We start from the raw sequence: 20988 nt of genomic DNA, 5'->3' as shown, positions 1-20988 counted from the left end.
TTATTTGCGACTGAGCGTCTTGGTGTTTGGAGCTACGCTGAGTTGGTTAACCAAGGCAGCAACACCACACCATAGCACAACAGGACACTTACAAGCTACGGTGCTTTTGAAAACATTTGGAGAGATCCGAGTGGATTTACAACTCAACGAACATGTTCGCAGGAGGACCTCTGGCTGGAACTGAGCCGCACCGATGTTCTGTACAACCGCGGGATTAAACTCTTTGTTAATAAAGAAAGGAGGATGGACTTTGTCTTTAAGTGAACAGCAGCTTTGGTAAGTGAAGTGCTTTTGTGTTTTTATATCTGCAGTCGCGTTACTACTGTGTTGATTTGTCTATGGTGTCGTTTTTATGATATGGTTAATATTGTTCCCTCTGATGTGAATAATATTTGAATGCTTCGTGCTCTTCAGTGTGCGGTGGAATACGTGTTTTAGCATTGATGTGTCATGCTTTGTTGTCATATAAATATATGTGACTGGTTCTTGTGAGTTTGTTCTTGTCATTGTGTTAATTACATTGATTTGGACAATATGCATTGTCCGTTAATGATGAAGCATCCCGTCATGCACGTATTCATGTATCTGTTTTCTTTAACAAAGCAAGAATTTGGTCTGGAGAAAGGGGATTGTGTGGCGATTGCTTTAGCTCTGTTTGAATCAGTAGGGAACAGCAGAGTTTTCAGCGTGTGTGCTGCGTTTGTTTTCCTGCTAAGCTAGTTTAGCGCGCCTCCCAGAACACACAAGCCTCACCAGAGTACAATGTTGTGGTTTCGTGGTGGCCGTTTCAGACAGCACGTTGAGCGAAGTCCACTGAAAACATTATATTTACCACAATTTTCCAAATGCACTAGTATTATTGTAACGTATTGTTTGGTTCGTAAGCCTTGTACCAAACGGTTTAATACAAATACACCCCTAGAAACAAATAATAATCGTAGCTGTGGCGTCATAGTGAGGTTATTAGGAGGTGGCTCAACTGTAGTAGGACAGCACTGAAGGCCCAGGTATAAAATGCACGGCCCACCACTGCGAAGCCCACACAGGTCCGCTGAGACTCATTACACTTTCCAGTGCATCTTTGAGTTTAACGACCTACAGTGACACAGTGGATTATGTAAAAGAGGGGTAAACAGCAGCCTTTAAGGGCCGGAGACGAGATCCTCTTTGCTACATTACTGTAAGGTTGAAGGGTGAATGTGGCCCCGGGGACGCGAGCCAGTAGATGGTGATGGGCTTTACTGAGAGTGACATTTGAGATAGGAACGACATCAAGTGTGGCACCGCTGTGCCCTGTGGCAAGCCACCACATGGAGACAATGTCAGCATGATCTGACTTTAGCCCCAAAACGCAGCGGATCCCCCCCCCCCCCCACACACGCACACACACACACACACACACACAAACAGACATATCTCTTACACATGTCAACTGCATCTCATGTCAAGTGACAGTAAACAAGATCTGCCACCTTCCAGATGTGGATGTACTGTTCTTGCCTTGGGGGCGGATTTAGCTGCATGAGATTTGTATGAAATACACAATAAGTGTTTTTGGGGGGGGGGTATTCTATTTTGTTTCTTTTGCAATGAGATCATCAAAGCTAAATCCCTTCGCTCCATTTAAAAACAACATCCGTCTGAAGTAATTCAGCCATAGCTAAGCTAAATGTGCTCAGGATGAGCAGAGGTGTCCTACTGCACCAGCAGTGTCCAACAAAATAGGTTTCGTATCTTATGGGAGCAAAACAGGGAAGATGTGAATTACAGCTTGTTGGGGCGAGGAGCTGCATCACCCATAAGCACTCGGCACATCGGCAAGCTTCAAAATCCAATTATGGTATTCAGACATGGCACAGTGACCTTTAACTCTCAACATTCAAATGGTCAATTTCAGTAGAACTCAGACCCACAGGAGGCGTGAGAAATTGTTTTTTTTCCCTCTCGCTGAGAGCTTATCTGGAACCGTGCTATTATTTTTATAAGAGATCTGTTTTGTGCCCTACGTAAGTCATCAGAACTACAACTCCCAAGGAGAATGGAGATCAGATAGGGAGGTCCGGGCAACAAGGACGGGGAAGCCATTTAAAGGTGACATTTCAGTCAACGCAGCAGATGCTGCCAATCTATCTTCCCTCGGCTCTATCTCCTGCCCTCGTTTCACATCTCTCTCTCTCTCTCTCTCTCTCTCCGCCTCTCCAGCTCTCTTTTTCAGCTTTCTTTTGCTTCCCTCTCTACCCCCCCTCTCGCCTCCACCAATCCCCCGCCCCGTGGCGTGCTGACTAGGCAGCAGGGGAGGAAGCGGTGTAATAAAAGGAAGAGCTAATGAAAGGTCAAACGGGGTCAACGCGCTCACATACCTTTGCTGGACAAGAGAGGGGAGAGAGGTCATTTATTCCAAGGGGACGAACTGTTTCACTTTTTGACTGGGGGGGGGAGTGTCGAGAGTTCAAAAGGTCGCAATAAAGGACACCGGGGTCGTAGCTTCTGGGCTGAGATTCTGCACGTCCTGGGGTCAGAGGTCGGTGCAGGAATGCTGGGTAAACGGGAGGTTGGGAAGAGGGTCAAAGGTGTGGTCTCCATCCCCGTTTGGCCGGACATCTCGAAGACTAGAGGTCAGACTTTACCTGCAGCAGCAGCAGCAGTAGGTATATAGGCTGAAGGTGTAACTGTGATTTAATATCTTAATTACATGCTGTGGAAGACATATAACGGGAGATGATGAATCATATTATATTCAGACTGTCAAAAGAAGAATTATGGCGTTTAATTAAACTTTTCAAGAAGGACTGTTGCTGCATTGTATCAAATTGATGCAACTAATATAAGATCCCATGACGCTCATTTCTCCAAGACTCAAAATGTAGAGGCTTGCATACTGTAACTCATTACAAGACTCAGGCGTATTCAATAATTTTAATATTATGGAAGATAAAGCAAAGAAAGACCCATGCACTTCTCATTGACATTACTGTAAGAAGTATTGATATTAACAGTGTAGAGCTCAGCTCTAATGACAGATGGGATGAGCTCAGAGCCACTTTGAAATCAGTAGGTGTGACACTGCCATCTACAGGAGCAATGTGAAACAGGCAGTATTGCTGTAAGAGTTAAAGGGAATGACACAATCAATGACAGACTTTAGACCTGAGAGCTATATTGTATGAGACCCCAAAGTGAAATAACGTCTGAAAATGTCCCAATAATTTAATAACTTGACCAATAATGTGATAAAATGTCCTGACTGATATTGTAATAACATTCTTACCATAAATATAATATTATAATGTAATGTAATTCATGGCTCTGTTGTGTAACGTTAATCATCTTCTGGTCTAACGGACCACTCAGTTCATCTCTCATTGAGAGGGATTTCTTTGAGTGATCTGTTATAAACATCAAATCAATAACGCTTGGAGTTTACATTTCCAAACATGACATCAGTTTAAAATATTAAAATATAATATTATTTGTATACTTGCTTTACATTATCCGTCAAATTGATTATGTCCTCGGTTTTAAGGAAAAAGAGACCCGAAGATAATATATGATCAGTAAATATGATATTACATTATCAGTGAGGATATTTTATTACATTATTGGTCAAGTTATTACAGTATTGGGTTTTTCATCGGGTTCAGTGCAAATTTTATTACAGTTTCAGGTCATTATTTTATTATTGGGTGCTGCAAGGCCCCTTGCTGACTCTGCATAATTCCATCTGGAGAAGAGTACCAACTAGAGTAAAAGAAAAGTAAAAAACACTGATAATAGCTCATGATAAGTGCTTCAGTCTCATCTTTTAGGTTGGAACATTCAAGGATTAAATTGAGGCCTGCTGAGTCTGTGAAATGTCTTTCAGTCCCAGTACAGGGGTAGACTGTTCAAACTGTAAACTGTATTTATTTTCCACTGAGCACAGAGTGAATCATGACCAATCATGCCACAAGCAAAATAAAATATTTACTTTCGGACGATAGAAATAAAAACATTGTAAATATAGAATTCATAAGATGTTTAGATTCATGAATAGATTTGACTCAATCTAGAGTCCAGAAACCTGCATTCTCTCTACTGACCACCAGGGGGCGACTCCTCTGGTTGTATAGAAGTCTATGAGAAAATGACTACTTCTCTCTTGATTTGTTACCTCAGTAAACATTGTAAACATGAGTTTATGGTCTCAGTCTCTAGTTTCAAGTCTTCTTCAATACAGCATGATGTTCATTTAGTAAATTATGGTCCATTTAGAGTCAAACAGACCATAAAGCAGGGGATGCTTTAGGGCTTGGAAATGTAACCCTTTCACAGAGTGTTTTCAGTTCATGAAAGATAATTGTAAAATTTTTGTCTAAATTGTCATCTTAAGCGTTCGGTTGTATTTAGCTCCACCCTCTCGTGTCACTTCTGGTTGCAAAGAAACAAGATGGCGACGGACAAAATGCCAACCTTGAGGCTTCAAAACTGCAGTCCATAAACTAATGGTGACATCACCGGGAATACGTCCACTTCTTATAAACAGTGGATCGGTTAAAACAAACTATTTTGGGTAGAAGTCCACAAGCATTAGTCTACTTCACTAATATATCCCAACTCAAAATGTGCCACAGCAGACCAGGATTTCCACATCAGCTGTGTTGTCATACAGAAGCTTACCTCTGACTGTGACAGATGTGACAGCAGCAGCAGCCATAACATAAGCATTTCAATACGCTGCAGCACTAATAGCTACTTAGAGGATTGTGAGTGAAGCCATATGATCTACAGTGTATGTATGGTGGGATTCAATGAAAGGTAACCTTTCAACCAGAGGTTGCAGCTAGGCTACTGCTGAGGTGTCCTTGAGCAAGGCACCTCAGTGGCCAGCAGATCAGACTGTGGTTGTACTGGGCAGCTTCCAGGCGTAGCTGAGTGAGTGTGATGCATTTAATGCGTTCCTGAAAAGTCTTTCCTTCTAAGTGAACTGACCATTTAAAAACAACCAATAGGTGTCCACCAAGAGTTTGGATTCATGTATTTATATGAAAAAATCACATCAAAATTCATTATTTGCTTCATTATCATCAATACTGCAATGCTCCTTTTTGATCTATCTATACCAGCATATTATAAATAATCATGAAAAAACTATAACATGTAATGCACAATAAAACTGTTCTAGAAAAATGCGTGTGCAAATCTAATTTAATTTCAGAGTTATCCTTAAAGGGGCACATAAAGGTCGTGTGAGGTGGAAAAGGTTGAATAAAATATTTTGTGACTCTGCGAACAAGCTCTCCAAAGTCTGAACAATGACCCTGATGATGTCATCCTCATCATCCTCATCATCACTTTTGGTTTGCACACACACACACACACACACACACACACACACAAACACACACACACATATTAGGGACTACAAGTCCAGGAATCTCAATGTCTGCAGCTTCATCCTTTGTGAGACTTTTTAAAAGTGCAATGCAATATAACTGGATTAGCCCTTTAATCTCATAAAATGTGATGTGAGATTAGATTGGCATCGCTGTATTTAAATGATAATGAATCCTTGCTGCAGTAAACACATGCAAATGTAAGTTGCTCTGATATAGTAATAGCCTCTGTGATTCTTATTACCAGAGAAATATTGCGCTCATTCTCTGACCCAATTCTGTAGCCGAGCTCCAATCACAACAACATGAAAGGTCGTCTTTATCTCTGGATGAGAGACAAAAAGACAAGGTGGAGACGACCGGACCGGGGAGAGACCAGGGGAGGGGCTTTCAAGAAGAGATTAACATTGAGCCTGACATCAATAATGATTGTGATAATGTTTTCTGACGCCTGTTCACTGACTGGAGAGGGTTAAGAACTGAGAAGAAACGATTGGAGAGGTTTGCATTGAGAGATTTGTGGGATTTGCAGAGTGAAGCACTGTAGGCCACCACTAGTCATAGAAGAGACACATGTTTCTGCAGCATCACTGTAATACTGTGGGATGAACTCATGTCTGATAGCTGTTTTCTAATAATGTAATGCATAGCTCTACTTGTTGAATTAGAATCAGTAAAAGATGTTGGATTAAAAGTATTCCTGGACTGATTACAATCTGTACTATGCAAACCTCGGCACCACATGTTCACACATGTGACGAAACCTCGTAGGATTTTTGTATTATTTATGTAAAGCAGTCTTTTTTTGTCCGCCACCAGAAGTGTAACCTTGCGTACGGACTGCTTAATCTCCATCAGGTCATGATCATGATCACTTCGGACACATGCCTGTCATTGTGTTGTTGTTTGCGGCGGCCTGGCTCTTTCCCTGAGGTCGGTGTTGGACAGAGAGTCTATTGGATTATGCGAGGGATTTGAAACTGGGATTAGGCATTTGGGGCTGTGTACAGCGTGGGGGCTGTGTGTGCTTCTGCATCACAGGGGTGTGTGTGTGTGTGTGTGTGTGTTAGGGTGCGTGTGTGTGTTTGAGCGGGAGGGTGGTTGTGCGTGAAAGTGTGTTTTACGCATCTCAGAGGCCACAGCGTGCGCAGCTTGGCTCCATTGTCTCTTTTGGCACGGACCTTCCAACATGAACCTGTTCTGCTTCACACTGGTAAGATACTAATTTGTTGAAGTTTGAGTATCCGGAGCGCTTGTTTTTGTCCCCTGTAGCCGTAGAAGAGCTGGTAAGCGAAGGAGACTGGTGATGGTATTGTTGTTGACAAGGCTCTGGAATGGTCTCCCTGGGGAACGGGACAAAACTGCAAAGAACTTTCCCGCTTTGTAAGATTCATCATGTTCCTTAGATGTAATCTTGCATACAACTCTAAATATAATGTCTGTTATTTGTTTCTTTATTATATAATGGTAATCCTGTCAACGTGACACATTTTCCAGCAATGTAACAACTCATAAATACTAATTCTTGACTTTATTATGAGTTCATATGTTTAAAAAAAGAATGAGAATGCATCTGCTTGAACAAAACTCACTCATAATGTGATAATTATTATAATAAGAAGATAAATGACTGCTCATTGAGTATGAAGTCTTTGTTCATTGCAATGTGACAACGGTTTGTTGATGGAGGTGATAACATTTCTAGCTGTCATGGCTGCATGTGTTGATTATTGGTGGCAATTTATAGCAGCGGCCGTTAATACCACACTTACTCTTCTTCACTCAGTGCCAGATTTGGGGCTTTACGCTCAGGTAAAATCCTAAAGCGGCAACAAAAACAGTACAAAATGTCATCAGCCTCATGGACTGTGATAACACAACACCATGAGAAGTTCTGTTCACCTGAAAACAACGTGACAGATTTATGTCAGCGGTTAGATAACTGATCTGAAAACCTGTGTAAATATTATTTAATATGAAGATAGATGAAGATTCAAAAGAATTAAGAAAAATGCAAAATTCATCAAATGGGGAGATGCTGCAAATCCAAACATGCAACCGGAAACATACATCAGAATTTGCTATGTTACATCAATCCCACCGTGTTCTCTACATAAACAAGTAGCTGGTCCCACAAACACGAGGCAACTAACGATGAGCAGGTTGTATGACAAGAAATTGTCATGAGTTTGTGGCTGAAGAAAGGATTTTAAAAATACTGAAGTGTCTAAATTCCCCAGCACAACCCCGCCCACCAAGCAACCTCTGTCAAATGTTATGAATACTGATTCATTGCCCGTCATTGTGGTCTAAATGTTGTTCAAAGCCTTCTCTACATCCCCAGATATGAAATACTGCTGGAGATATTAACTTTGCAGAGAGTGGATACAGCTATATTCAGACAGACAGGATGTGGAAAACTTTAAAGCATGTAAACATGTTCTTCTAGAAACCCAAAACACAAGTATGAACCTGAAAGCATGACATGTCCCCTTTAAAATATATAGCCCAATAAAATATCATATCAGAAGAACCTTAAAAACAGGTGTGAAATGTGTGTTACTGTAGAATCTTCCCATGATAGAAGTGATGAAATGGATGTGTTCATGGCAGACTGCTGACCTGTGAAAAACAAAAGTGCATTGAACAATGATTGAACATGTTTGAGTGACAGGCTGTATGTGCAGAATAATTACACCAGTGTAGATGCCGGACCATTAATTAAGACATGCTCGTCTCTCCTTGATGTAAAGCTTTCAATTGATTATGCATTGTGTAGTCGGACTGATGATTGATTCCAGACAATTCCTCCTTGATGAGCTTCAGCAACAGGATACAGGTCTGAACGTTTGAACGCAGCCAATCAGTGTGCTGTAGTATCTGAGCCATGCAGACTGTTTTCTTTCTCTCAGGATGGCTCCACAGAAAGCATGTATGAACCAGCCTACGGACAAACAGTCAGGGATGTACCGCCCAAATACCAGTGCAGCCCTTCTCTTCACAGGTGTAAGCTCGAATGGGGCGGCTCCGATCCAGCCATCAGTTCTGTGAGTTTATTGTCTATATGTTTTATTCAGATTCAACACTACTCTTTCTAAACAGTCAAACCAATTTGAAACTGCTGAGTTTGGAGACTTGTGACGCTCCTCAGATCACTTACTGGCTGCACAAAGAGTGTCTGTGTGGTGCAGGATGAAAGCCATGGAAACCAGTAAGAGAGCCAGAAAGAGCTGTAACAGTGGTGATGATCAGGAATGCTCACGGTTACAAATCACCTCTCTTAGACTAGAATTAAACCTGTTCCCATATCATTGTGTGTTGCTGGATTATGCACAGCTGATGCAGGTGCATGCAAAGGAAACATTCCTAAAAGCGTTCAGTCATGCTAGCGGTTCGGTGAGGCTGTGCTACAGCGGCTCTTTGAACAAAATGAGAATCCGGGCGGGGAACGCTGTAAAGCACCTTCGCCCTGAGCCTTTCTAAGCCGACCTAGAGCCGGTGGCGGCGCACCGCCACGGAAGATATGCGCCCGGCGGGGCGGGAATCGGCTCAAGTTAAAGGCGTCAGGGGTCTGCGGCGTCAGGGGTCTTCGGCAACCCACCCGACCCGTATTGAAACACGGACCAATGAGTCTAACGCACGCGCGAATCAGAGGGTGAAGCAAACCCCGTGGCGCAATGAAAGTGAGGGCCAGCGTGCTGGGTGAGGTGGGGTCGCGAGGTCGGGCCCACCACCGGCCCGTCTCTCCCGCACCGTCGGGGAGGTGGAGCGTGGTTCGTGCGATAGGACCCGAAAGATGGTGAACTACGCCTGGGCAGGGCGAAGCCAGAGGAATCTCTGGTGGAGGCCCGTAGTGGTCCTGACGTGCAAATCGGTCGTCCAACCTGGGTATAGGGCCGAAAGACTAATGGAACCAGTTGCTGCTCCCTCCGAAGTCTCCTTCAGGATAGCAGGCGCTCACAGTTTTGTATAAGATTTGAATCTGAAAATATAAAATCTGAAACTGAAGACCTCAAATATCAAAATATATATGAAAGTGAAAAAAAAAACAATTCCAGAACTGAATCAAAATTAGGCCTATATTCAACCCAAAACACCTTTTCATTCACCTATTTTTATTTTGAATACATTGCTGATTTGTTTAATGTTCAAGACCACAACTTGAACTTTCAGGTTCACATTTATTTTTCAAATGATCTAAACTATTGACCTGGATTTGGCTCCACACGATTCGATCCCTCCGCTAGTTCATTTCGACATGTCCTTGGGCGAGACACTTAACCCCAAATTGGTCCTGCTGGCTGTTCCTGCGGTGTAGGAATGTTGTATGAATGTTAGTTTGAGTTCTGATGAGCAGGTGGCACCTTGCATGGTGTGTATGAATGGGTGTGAATGGGTGAATGATGACATGTAGTGTTAAAGAGCTTTGAGTGGTCAGAAGACTAGAAAAGAGAGATACAAGTACACTCTATGTGTATCTGCTAGCTTAGGTAAAAACGGCTCAGCTAGTGCAGAGACCCCCATACAACAATACCAGTGTCCACATCAGCTGGATAAATGCTTTATTTCGTTGTTACCTTTCCTTTCTGATTTTGCCTTACTGTAAGATGTGTCTGTCTTTGTTCCCCCAAGGACCGACCTCAAAGTACAATAAAAGTAAAGAGGAATAACGGAAGGTACATGACTTTTGTTAGCTCATGAATATGTTTTTAAGAAAAAGAGAAAAAAAAGATTTCTTTAGATTGTCTCTAGTTTTGTTTGTAATTCACTCATTAGAATTAACTTATTTCCCATAAGGAAATGTATATGTATGTCATTATCATTTGTCATTTTAGGTCCTGTACGCCGACATTAGCCTCGGAGAATGAAACATTAGGTTGGTACAAAGTCTTCACAGTCCCAGAAGTTCATATTTCTAATGATTTTCTTTTTGCAGAAGTAACTTCAGGCTCACATTGCTCGTATTGATCTTACATTATGTTGAACCTTTCTGTATACAGTTACAATGAGACCACTTGTCAACTGCTTTCCCCTCCACTTCACCTTTCCTGTTGCAGACAAAGACAGTAATTATACCTGCTGGATGTCATCAGGTGACAAGAAGGACTTTTCTCATCACATGAAAGGTAAATACATCTACCTGAGCAAAAACAAAGTGCTTATACTAACAAACCATGGAGCACTGAAGTTGGAGATTAGAGTAAAGAAACAGTAGCATATCAGAGAATTTCTCGTGTGTGACAGCTGAAGGATCAATGCATATGTCATTCAAACGTTTTACAATATATGAACAGGAAAGGTGCTCTCAGTGGAGTTCAGATCTCCACCAGGTGTGTCTGCAACGATCACTGCTGTATTGTGTGATTGAATGAATACAACCCACAGGTTTTAACCCCCCGTTTAGTCACCAATTGGCTGTCAGGGCATCATAAAACACACTTCATTGTAACTCAAAAACAAGAGGTTATGTATGCAGGCCATTGGTTCAAAGTTGTCATATAAGACACATCATACGATCTTGCCAAAACCAAAAATAAACTCGCCACACTGTCACAGCAGTGTGTGTACTGGTAGTTCCGTTAGCGAGTAGCCAAACACACCATACAAAACTATAAAAGTGAGCCAACTAACAACCTATGGTGTACGCAACCATTGGGCTGTAACATGTGGTAAAACACACTTCATTGAAACTCAACAACAAGCAGTGATGTATGCAAGCAATCGGCTGAAAGTTGTGGTATAATACACTACATACAATCTTACAATAATACACTACATACAATCTTACAATAATACACTACATACAATCTTACAATAATACACTACATACAATCTTACAATAATACACTACATACAATCTTACAATAATACACTACATACAATCTTACAATAATACACTACATACAATCTTACAATAATACACTACATACAATCTTACAATAATACACTACATACAATCTTACAATAATACACTACATACAATCTTGCCAAAAACAAAATTCACTCACAAAAGTGCCTGCCAGCTTAGCAGCGACTGAGCTGCAGAGATATAGCAGTGTTGAGACTGGTAGTTCTGTTAGCTGTTAGCAATTAGCCAAACACACTGTCCAAAACAATAAAAGTGAGTCGTAGAGCAGCGGCTGAGAGGTACATAGCAGTCTGTGTACTGGAAGGTCTGTTAGCTGTTAGCCAGACACACAGCAAACTGTTTCCCCCCAATTGTGTCTCTTGACGCAGAGTAGCGGAGGAGGAGTCAGTAGACAATCAATGGTAGTATAAAAACAGGCAGTAAAGGGTGTTTTGCATCTCAAGAGGTCCTTGAGCATGCAGCCATAACTCAATCAGTTATTTGCAGCAAAATGCAAGACAGACACAGAGGTGCAGTCACTCATGGAAGAACACAAGCAAGCAGTTGACTGATTGGATGATCCTCCTGGCGGAGATAATAAAGATGAAATAAAGCATTGTCTGACCCGTGTGGATTGATCCTACAGAGATGTGTAAAGCTCCATGTCAGAGCAGCATGTTGACACGAGACGACAGAGTGAAGGAGCTGAACTCTGACAGGACACCGACAGATGTACCAGCTCAGGTAAAACCACATTACTGTCACCTTAGAGCAGGTTTACCCCTCCAGTAGAGACATATTATGATGAATATAGCACAGTGTCCATGTTAAATGTGGCCTTAAACTCTATATTCTCCAAATAAAAATCATATTTTTGTTTGGAGTCCGTGCATACAGAGCATACAATTTACATCTTTCACACGTGGACACAATAACTTAAATATGAATAATTTGCATAGCTGTCTCGTCTTTTGTAATACCGCATCCACATGTTTGTGCATATGTCAATGCACAACAAGTCTGTGGTTGTTTATCTATGCTCATCCTCCATGCACGGTTTATGTTACAGATTATATTACAGCATCTGTACAATGAATAAAAAGACTGTCCTTTGACAGTAGATAATACTACTTTAATCTGACCAATGTTTCAAAGTTAACTTGCTTGAAATGTTTGTGTGGTATGGACAGAAGTTACAGAGGGTGAAAAGTGAGTCTATAATAGGGAGGTCATTTGTATGTCAGCCAAATCAGATCCACGATTCACTTTGATCTACTTTGTAATCTTGAATCTGCTTTTATAAGGCCCTTTTATATCTGCCCTGTGTTCTTCTGGATTTTGTACTGTTTGGTGCTTTTCATGCCAACGGCTGATAGTTGAGAGGGGGACAGGACAGCAATCTCTTCCACACAGCAGAGAACAAAATGATAGGGTGGTGCCAGTCTGATAAGGTGACTTTTTGTGAGCATAGACTGAGAGGGAACATGTGTTTCTGAAGGTTTAGCTCTGCCATCAGCTTACTTGTTACATGCCTTGACTTCAATCTTAAGGCATGCAACATTTTAGTGGTGGAAATAGGAAATACTCCATCACAAGTACTGCACTCAAAATCTTACTGAGGTAAAAGAAAAGAGGTGTTGTCGGTCAAACCAAAAAACTGCCATATTATGATATATATTAGATTGTTAAAGGTCCCATATTGTAGAGATGTGCATGTCTTTTTTTATTATAAACCCTGTCTAGGTGCAATTTAGATTCTGCGTAAGTATCAAAACACTCAATCCACAGAGAAATGCACACAGTCTGTATTCAGAAACAGTGCCTTTAAAAGGATCAGTATGTCACCATATTCACCTGAAAATAAGAACTGTTGTGTTTTCATTACCTTAGATCAGTGGTTCTCAACTGGTCTGGCTGCGGGACCCACCATCACCCCTTAATGACAAGCCGCGACCCAAATTTTTTATATTGTATTTAATGAAAAGATGGTGCAGTTTGAACCTGAGCTGAAAATGTCCTCTGCAGTCGTAGGGAGCTCTCTTGTGCAGAGGAATTGTTCCTGTCAGTCCCCGTCCCACACATGTTTCACGTAAACGAGTAAAACGGCTTCATGCTTTCTTGTGCCAGAATCTCGCTGCACAAAACACACTGAGGTTTTTGCCCTCTTTTGTCCTCAATGTAAGAAAATCCATATCTCATGTAGTCGGTGTCGTACTTGCATTTCGCTCAATTACCATATGAAAACAAACTTTGAGGGTGTTCTTCTATACTGTGAAATGGCAGGTGTATATTAGCATTACAAGGCATTAACGACAAATACTGTTAAGGAGTGTGAATAACTCCGCTGCATAATTTAAAACAGGTCCGCGACCCACATTTGGGTCGCCACCAGTTGAGATTCACTGCCTTAGAATGAGCTGTTTATACAGTATATATATATATATAAATATATATATGTACATAGGGAGTGGTCCTCTTCACGGTGCTGCCATGTTACAACAGAAGCCCTGAACAGACAAACCAAACACTGGCTTGATAGGGCCGTAGTTCTCCTACAACACGCTTGGCACATGGGAGAAGTTTCAGTTAGTTGCAACCTGCAACCTCACAACTAGATGCCACCTAATCCAACACCCTGCACCTTTAAAGCAGCCGTCAGGACTTCCTTAAGGTTGTAATGTCACAAACATACGTCACTGGTAGAGGCGCCTCTAAACTCGCACAGTGAAGGCCTGGCAGCAGAAGACCAGAAACGCGGACCAATCAGAGCAGACTGGGCTTTTTCGTGAGTGGGCCTTAAAGAGACAGGCGCTAAAACCGAGTGTTTCAGAGAGTGAACACAGATATATTCAGACAGACACGAAGAGAAAAATAATGCTTTATTAAAATTATAGCATGTAAATATGTTTTAGTAGAAACCTGAAAATGTGTATGATGTGTCTCCTTTAATACTGATGCATCAATGTGCAAGCTCAGCAACATTTTACCGTTGAGGTGGAGTTAGTTTTTCTACTACATTACATGCAGTTAATGCTGAATATGTGTACACTGCATTGAATGCTCATATTGTTGCTTTATTGCAGGGCGGTGAAACTGCAGCTGACACAGCAAAATCAATACACGCCACAGGAAGACTAAAGAAGTTACAGAACCTGGTGCAAACAAAGAAGGCACATCGGGCTGGAGCTGGGAGAGGGAAGAGGACCTCGGAGAATAATGGTGAGTCACTGTGGATGATGCTGTTCAACCTGCTCAAGAAGCTGCGTTGAATCAATATCAGTAACTTCTTCTAATCTTCAGATCACTTGGCAGATGTGTCGAGTAGCAACAATCCAGTGCTGACCTGCATCGGCCTGGGGAAGAGAACAGAGAACAAGCCCTCCATGACGACTCCATCACCACAGCAGCAACAACGGCTGACCAGAGATGTCCATGAAGATTCAGAAGAGGAAGGAGTTTGGAGTTCACAGCCTGGAAATTATCAGTGGAACCCATTTGAGTGTCCGCAGCCCTGGACTCCCTTCTACCACACCTGTCGCCAACCTCGACACGAGCCGTCGGTGTGCGGCGGCACCTTGCCGCTGCCCCGGACGACTGAGTGGGATCGCTTTGAGAGTTTGATACAGGAACTGGACAGCAAACAGTCTGATCTGTCTCCTCCAGAAATGATCCGCTTCATCACGGATCTGCCGCTCACACAGAACACAGTAAGATATACCTGTCACAGAAAGGTTGATGTAGAAGGAGATTCACCAAGGAATTGACAGCTCTCCTCAAAATGAAAAACACACCGCGACACAGAAAACACACAGAAAATGAGATCGACTAAATGAACCAGTAGTGTTTTTGTTGCAAGTTTTACCACAACATCTTAAAAGGAATAGTTCGACATATTGGGAAATCCCCTTATTTGCTTTCTACCAGAGTTAGACAAGAAGATTTACACTAATATCCCAGTGAGCACTAACCCGGATTTCAACGTTGATATTTGGAGAGACAGCGAGATCCTTCTTGCGGCACTGGCACCCCAGTGGCAGGTGTCGGAACTGTGTCAGTCAGGTGCCACAACTGTGGCAGGCGAGCGGCACTGAGCGGCACTGTTCGGCACCTGAGCGGACCGTTCGGCACCTGAGCGACACTCGTTCGGCAGCTGCCGAGCTGAGCGGGCGGAGTGGGCGGAGCCACATTTCTTGAGAACACCCATTGTTGTTACGACAGGTCAGCTGCCATAAATCAGTTTTATGATTTTAGTTGAGTCACCGTTCTCTGTATACATCCTGAGAGTAACCACGTTGTACTTTTTTGTTTCTTATTCATTTTATTTAAGTATGATTTTGCTGGTTTTGCAACAAAAGGGAACATAATACACTCCTTCCAAATTATTACTTTTATAGTCATTTACAACAATCGGCTAAAATCGGCGGAAGTTGTGTTTTCAATTACTGAAAGAAAGGTGAAGAGGAGAGGACCCAGGGGGGGGCACACTCTGACTACTGTCGGCACCCTTCTGACTGCTGGCGGCACTCTCTGACACCCTCTGGCACCCTCTGACTGCTGGTGGCACCCTCTGACACCCTCTGGCACCCCTCTGACACCCCTCTGACTGCTGGCGGCACTCCTGTGACAACTATTGTCACTGGCAGCTTGTGGCTACTACTGACACCTACATATAAGCAGAGGAAGAGTGAAGATATTTTCAGACATGTATTTTTGTATTGGAGATTTTATGGGTTTTAATTTTAAAACGTTTTTATATATATACTTTTAAATGATAATAAAACGGATGATTTATTTTCATTATTTTAGCTGATTGTTGTAAATGACTATAAAAGTAATAATTTGGAAGGAGTGTATTATGTTCCCTTTTGTTGCAAAACCAGCAAAATCATACTTAAATAAAATGAATAAGAAACAAAAAAGTACAACGTGGTTACTCTCAGGATGTATACAGAGAACAGATGGCTCCGGTGACTCAACTAAAATCATAAAACTGATTTATGGCAGCTGACCTGTTGTAACAACAATGGGTGTTCTCAAGAAATGTGGCTCCGCTCAGCTCGGCAGAACGAGTGTCGCTCAGGTGCCGAACAGTGCCGCTCGCCTGCCACAGTTGTGGCACCTGACTGACACAGTTCCGACACCTGCCACTGGGGTGCCAGTGCCGCAAAAAGGATCTCGGCCCTGCACGATATTTGGTTTAAATCGCGTTGAAATCGGGTCTGAACGTCTTAGACCTATTTTCACCGTCATTTCACCCGGCTAAATTACGGTTACAATATCGTGTCACAAAACACCAGTTTCTTTTAAAATATTGATGGTTTGTTCAGTTGTAGGTTGAAAGAGACGCGATTTTGGTTACTTTAAACATATTTCTCCAAAATGATATTACGCTGGCCATTGATATGTGGTCTACAGGAAGACGTGATTTCAACGCATTTAATGTTTCATATAAAACGTCATAAATATGGAACTATAGACTCTGTGCTGTCAACAAGAAGCTCCCAGGACATCGTAATGAGAGCAGAGCACATTATGTCTGCATGTTCACGTAAAATACGAGTCTGTGTTTTCGGCTGCAACACACATGCGCACGGACTCTGTTTATTTTTGTTGGAGACAAGCAACGACTTGAGCAGCTCTTACTGAGTTGATGAGTGAAGTGAACGAGCTGACGGAATAAACGATGCTTCACGCTAACGACATACTCTGTAAGTACTTTAACTACTTTATTCCAATACTGTAAACCTAAATATCATTACAATACCAAATAAGTTATGCCGACCATGCAGGCGAGACTGCTAGCTAGCGTTAGCATGTTAGCGAGTAGCGTTAGCAACATGTGTTACTAAACGTCGCTGTAGCACAGCGTTATACAATTATTATTTAGGACATTTTACATGTAAAATACACGGCGGACAGCGAGTGGGGCTGTACACAGTTTAGATGAGGAGGACGTGAGTAAAACAAAGCAATGTCACAACTGGTCTGAAAGTCAATATGTTTTTCTAATACTTGTTTTATTTACAGATGTCCAAGTTGAAAATATGGCAGACCTTCTGAAACCGGCTCCTGTGCGGCTTTGACAACGACATTTAAATCAGGAAAAGGAGATGATGGATGGTTGTGTATATATAAAGAACGTTATTTATATTGTGTGTATTTATAGGGGCTCTCAGGTGCAAGAAGTTAATAAATACAAATGAACGGTTGCCTGTCTCACTTGGTCTTTTGTCCTGTAAGTAAACTGATGTGTTACTATGTTTAAGTATTTAGTTGCTACATATTGATCTGAGAGCATTTCGAGGTGAAATCATGTTAAAACTGGTTCAAAAGTGAAAGTTTATTCGCCGACTATTTATAGTCGTTGTTTAAACGTTCAGGTTTAGACCAGATTTCAACGGGATTTGCAATACTGGCTTTCAACTGATAAATGTGGATGTGGTTTCTTAGTACGCCTCTAAAATGAGGATATACTATTAGCACAATGTAGAGGACGACAAATTGTAGTATTGCAAATCCCGTTGAAATCTGGTCTAAGCATGAACGTTCAATCACCGTCTATGAATAGTCGGCGAAAAAACTTTCACTTTTGAACCAATTCTGAACGTCTTTTCAACGGTGGGCGTAGACGTCTTTTAAACGTCTTTTCAACGGAAAAATGCTCACTGGGATATGTCTGTTAAAGCTAGCTTCATTCGTGAGTTTAAAAGTTCAATTAACATGTCATATTTTGTTTGTTTCATGCATTCCACAATCTGAATGTAAAAACGACATGACCAGACTGTGCTGGACTATTTCTTGGCTGGGAGCAGTAACTCTTTGGAGTCTCCTAGCCAAGAAATAACCGGCACATGATCACCATGAAAAAGTCGTTTTTACACTTTGATTTTCACGTGGATTCAACAAACAAATAAAATGTATTGCGCTTTAGAGGCGTAGATTTTGTTACCTTTAGACTGAGAAAAGTTCGCTGTTTCTCCCTTATTCCAGTCTTTATGCAAAGCTAAGCTACGTGCTTGCTATTGCCTTGCAGTAGATTTAACACACATACTTTCCACCTTAAAGCAAATACTACTGTGGCCTTCAGTTAACGTAAACACCCTTAAAGCCCTATCTAGAGCCAGTATTTGGTTGGTCTCTTCTGGGCTACTGTAGAACATAGTGGTGCTACATGAACAGCTCTGTGAAGAGCTCCATATATAGATATGAAGGGCTCATTCTGATCTAATGGTAACACAAGAATTGTATCAGCAGAAATGGAATTATATTCCATTTCTGCTGATAGATTCCCCTAAATGCTACACACTGGCCCTTTAAGTGGCGTCCTCTTGAAACATGGTGGAAGGTATTGCTCCATGAGCCTGTCACTCCGTCTGGTTATTGCTACAAATCTTTATTTTAGCGTCAACAGTTCTTCCTGTTGAGGTTTGGTGGAAAAGAGCAGACCAACACGTTTCCTGTGAGGTCTGACCTGGGTGGAGAAAGAGCCTGTGTTCAAATGAATAGAGGCTAACGACATTATTTGCTTACAGTATTTATTGTTAAGATGTTGATGTTGATGTTTCCTGTTAAGCTCGTTTTGTACGAAACAGAAACCAACAGAAGCTACAGTCTCTGTTGTTGCAGCCTGCTCCCAGATGGTCTCTAGAGGATCATTAAAGTGGGCTTTGCATGGCCTGACTTTCTAATTGCACCTCAGAGCTCTTTGGGGAACATTTAGACCAACTGAACTGTAATTGAAATTTCCAAATAATACTTTGTTTATTTTGAAATTGCGTTTCAGGTATTCTGAACATCTTAAAGATTAGTGTCTTTCAGCCTCAGTGAGCACAGCTAATGCGTCATATATTACTTTTTAATCATACCAAAAACATGAATTGAAATCGATTGTGTTCTAAGTGTGTTGATAAAGAAGTTCTCTTTAAATCACATGTAACAGTTAATATCCCGTAGATTTTATAGATGAAATAAGGGATCCAGGGGGGATTCATTAGAGGCTCCTGCATGAAGGAGGGATGCAGTGACAGGGTCTATACCACTCTGTCAAGTGACATCTATGTTGCGAGTCTGTGTGTGTGTGTGTGTGTGTGTGTGTGTAGAGGTCCCGCTTGTGCAAATCAAACAGCCGCACACGTATATTACTTATACATACTCCCTCACGAGTAGTTTTTCTTTTTTACAGTAAGTGGGTGGACCCAGTCACCATTGTATTGTATTGTACCTTTTACTTCACTACATCTCAGAGGTAAAAAGTACAATATTTACCTCTGAGATGTAGTAAAGTAAAAAGTACAACATCCTTCTCTTGTGAGTCCAACTCAACGTTATGGAAAAACAACAGTAAATTGCAGTGCCCCTACGACAAACAACCATCAATAACTATCACTACTTGAAAAAAAGGTTTTATGATCCAATATCCAGCAAGATGGACATCATCAATATTACAGTACATGACATCTACATATTGTACATATCTGTATTTTGGATTACGATCTAGTCCAGTAAAGTCCAGCTGATCTCAGACAGACAGACCAGAGTAAATATGAGTCGTGGTGGAATGCCAGTTTACTAACGGTCAATGTTGGGAATGAGCCAAGAGTCAGTGAAACAGATGCTCTGTGGGCAGCGCTGGCTGACTGCTAAACTGAAGCTATTGTCTCCCATTAATGACTCATGTAGGAAGATAGAAAATCTGCACACAGATCTGCAGTTTATAAAAATCAAGCAGGTTGGAATACTTTAAACATACTGAGAAAAACTCCAGTGAACTTCTCCCCACACGATACTGAGGTTTTTAACACAACAGTAAAAAGTACAAGATCAGCGCGACAAGATCACTCAAATACAGGATTTTAATATATATAACGTGTCTCAGAACCGCATAGCTGCCAGGGTTTAATCTAATCCACAACACAGAATAAACACAAACTGTTTGTGTTGTGGGGTCACACACAGAGAGGCTGATGATGTGCCCATCTGTCACCAGTAAAACACGCGTTAATCTCTCTTTCACCCAAACAGTTGACCAGATTGGGGAGATTTGACGCCTTCAGACAGCTCTCCCCTCCGACGATGCCACCGGAAAATGGGAGCGCTCCGGTAAGAGAACCGACTTCCTCCATCTGCCAGTGTGTCCATCTAGGAATTTTAACTTTAATGCCCTGCACACCATGTCTATTGACAGTGTGCTTTGTTTTCAAAGCTAAAGCAGGAGCAGGCAAGCGACCCAACCAAAGCGAGGCTGCAGAGGCGGGAGACGGACACCTCATCACACAGTGACAGGAAGCATCTGGAGGCCTCACCTGAGAAAACGCTGACAGCAATCACTGTATGTCACACACTCTGCACAGCTTTTAATAATGCGACCAGTTTGGGGTTTGTGGCACGCTGCGTTCGCCGTGATTCGCACCTAATGAAACAACATCTGTTACCAAGCAGACAGCTGTCAGCCACACACCTGCTCTGCCACACGGAAAACTACCAATCAAACTCCCGTTTTTCCTTTTTTACACGTGGATGTTCAAATGGATGTTCAGCCGACTTATCCAGAGGACTACAGCTTTAAATGATGTGTTAACATTACAATATGGACTTGAGTCACAGCTTATGTGCACAGGGCAAAAAGGGAAGGACCCCAAAACAGCGATTTATTCACCAAATAAAAGCTACAAAATGCTTATGGGGCAGCAAGTTCAGACAGATGTTGAACTGGGCCATTTTGTAGTGAGAGAGGCTGACGAGGGAAGTGGGGACAGCTGTGTGAATGGG

This window comes from Pholis gunnellus (genome assembly GCF_910591455.1).
Source record: "Pholis gunnellus genome assembly, chromosome: 13".
Taxonomy (NCBI): domain Eukaryota; kingdom Metazoa; phylum Chordata; class Actinopteri; order Perciformes; family Pholidae; genus Pholis; species Pholis gunnellus.
This window is presented reverse-complemented; position numbering follows the sequence as displayed.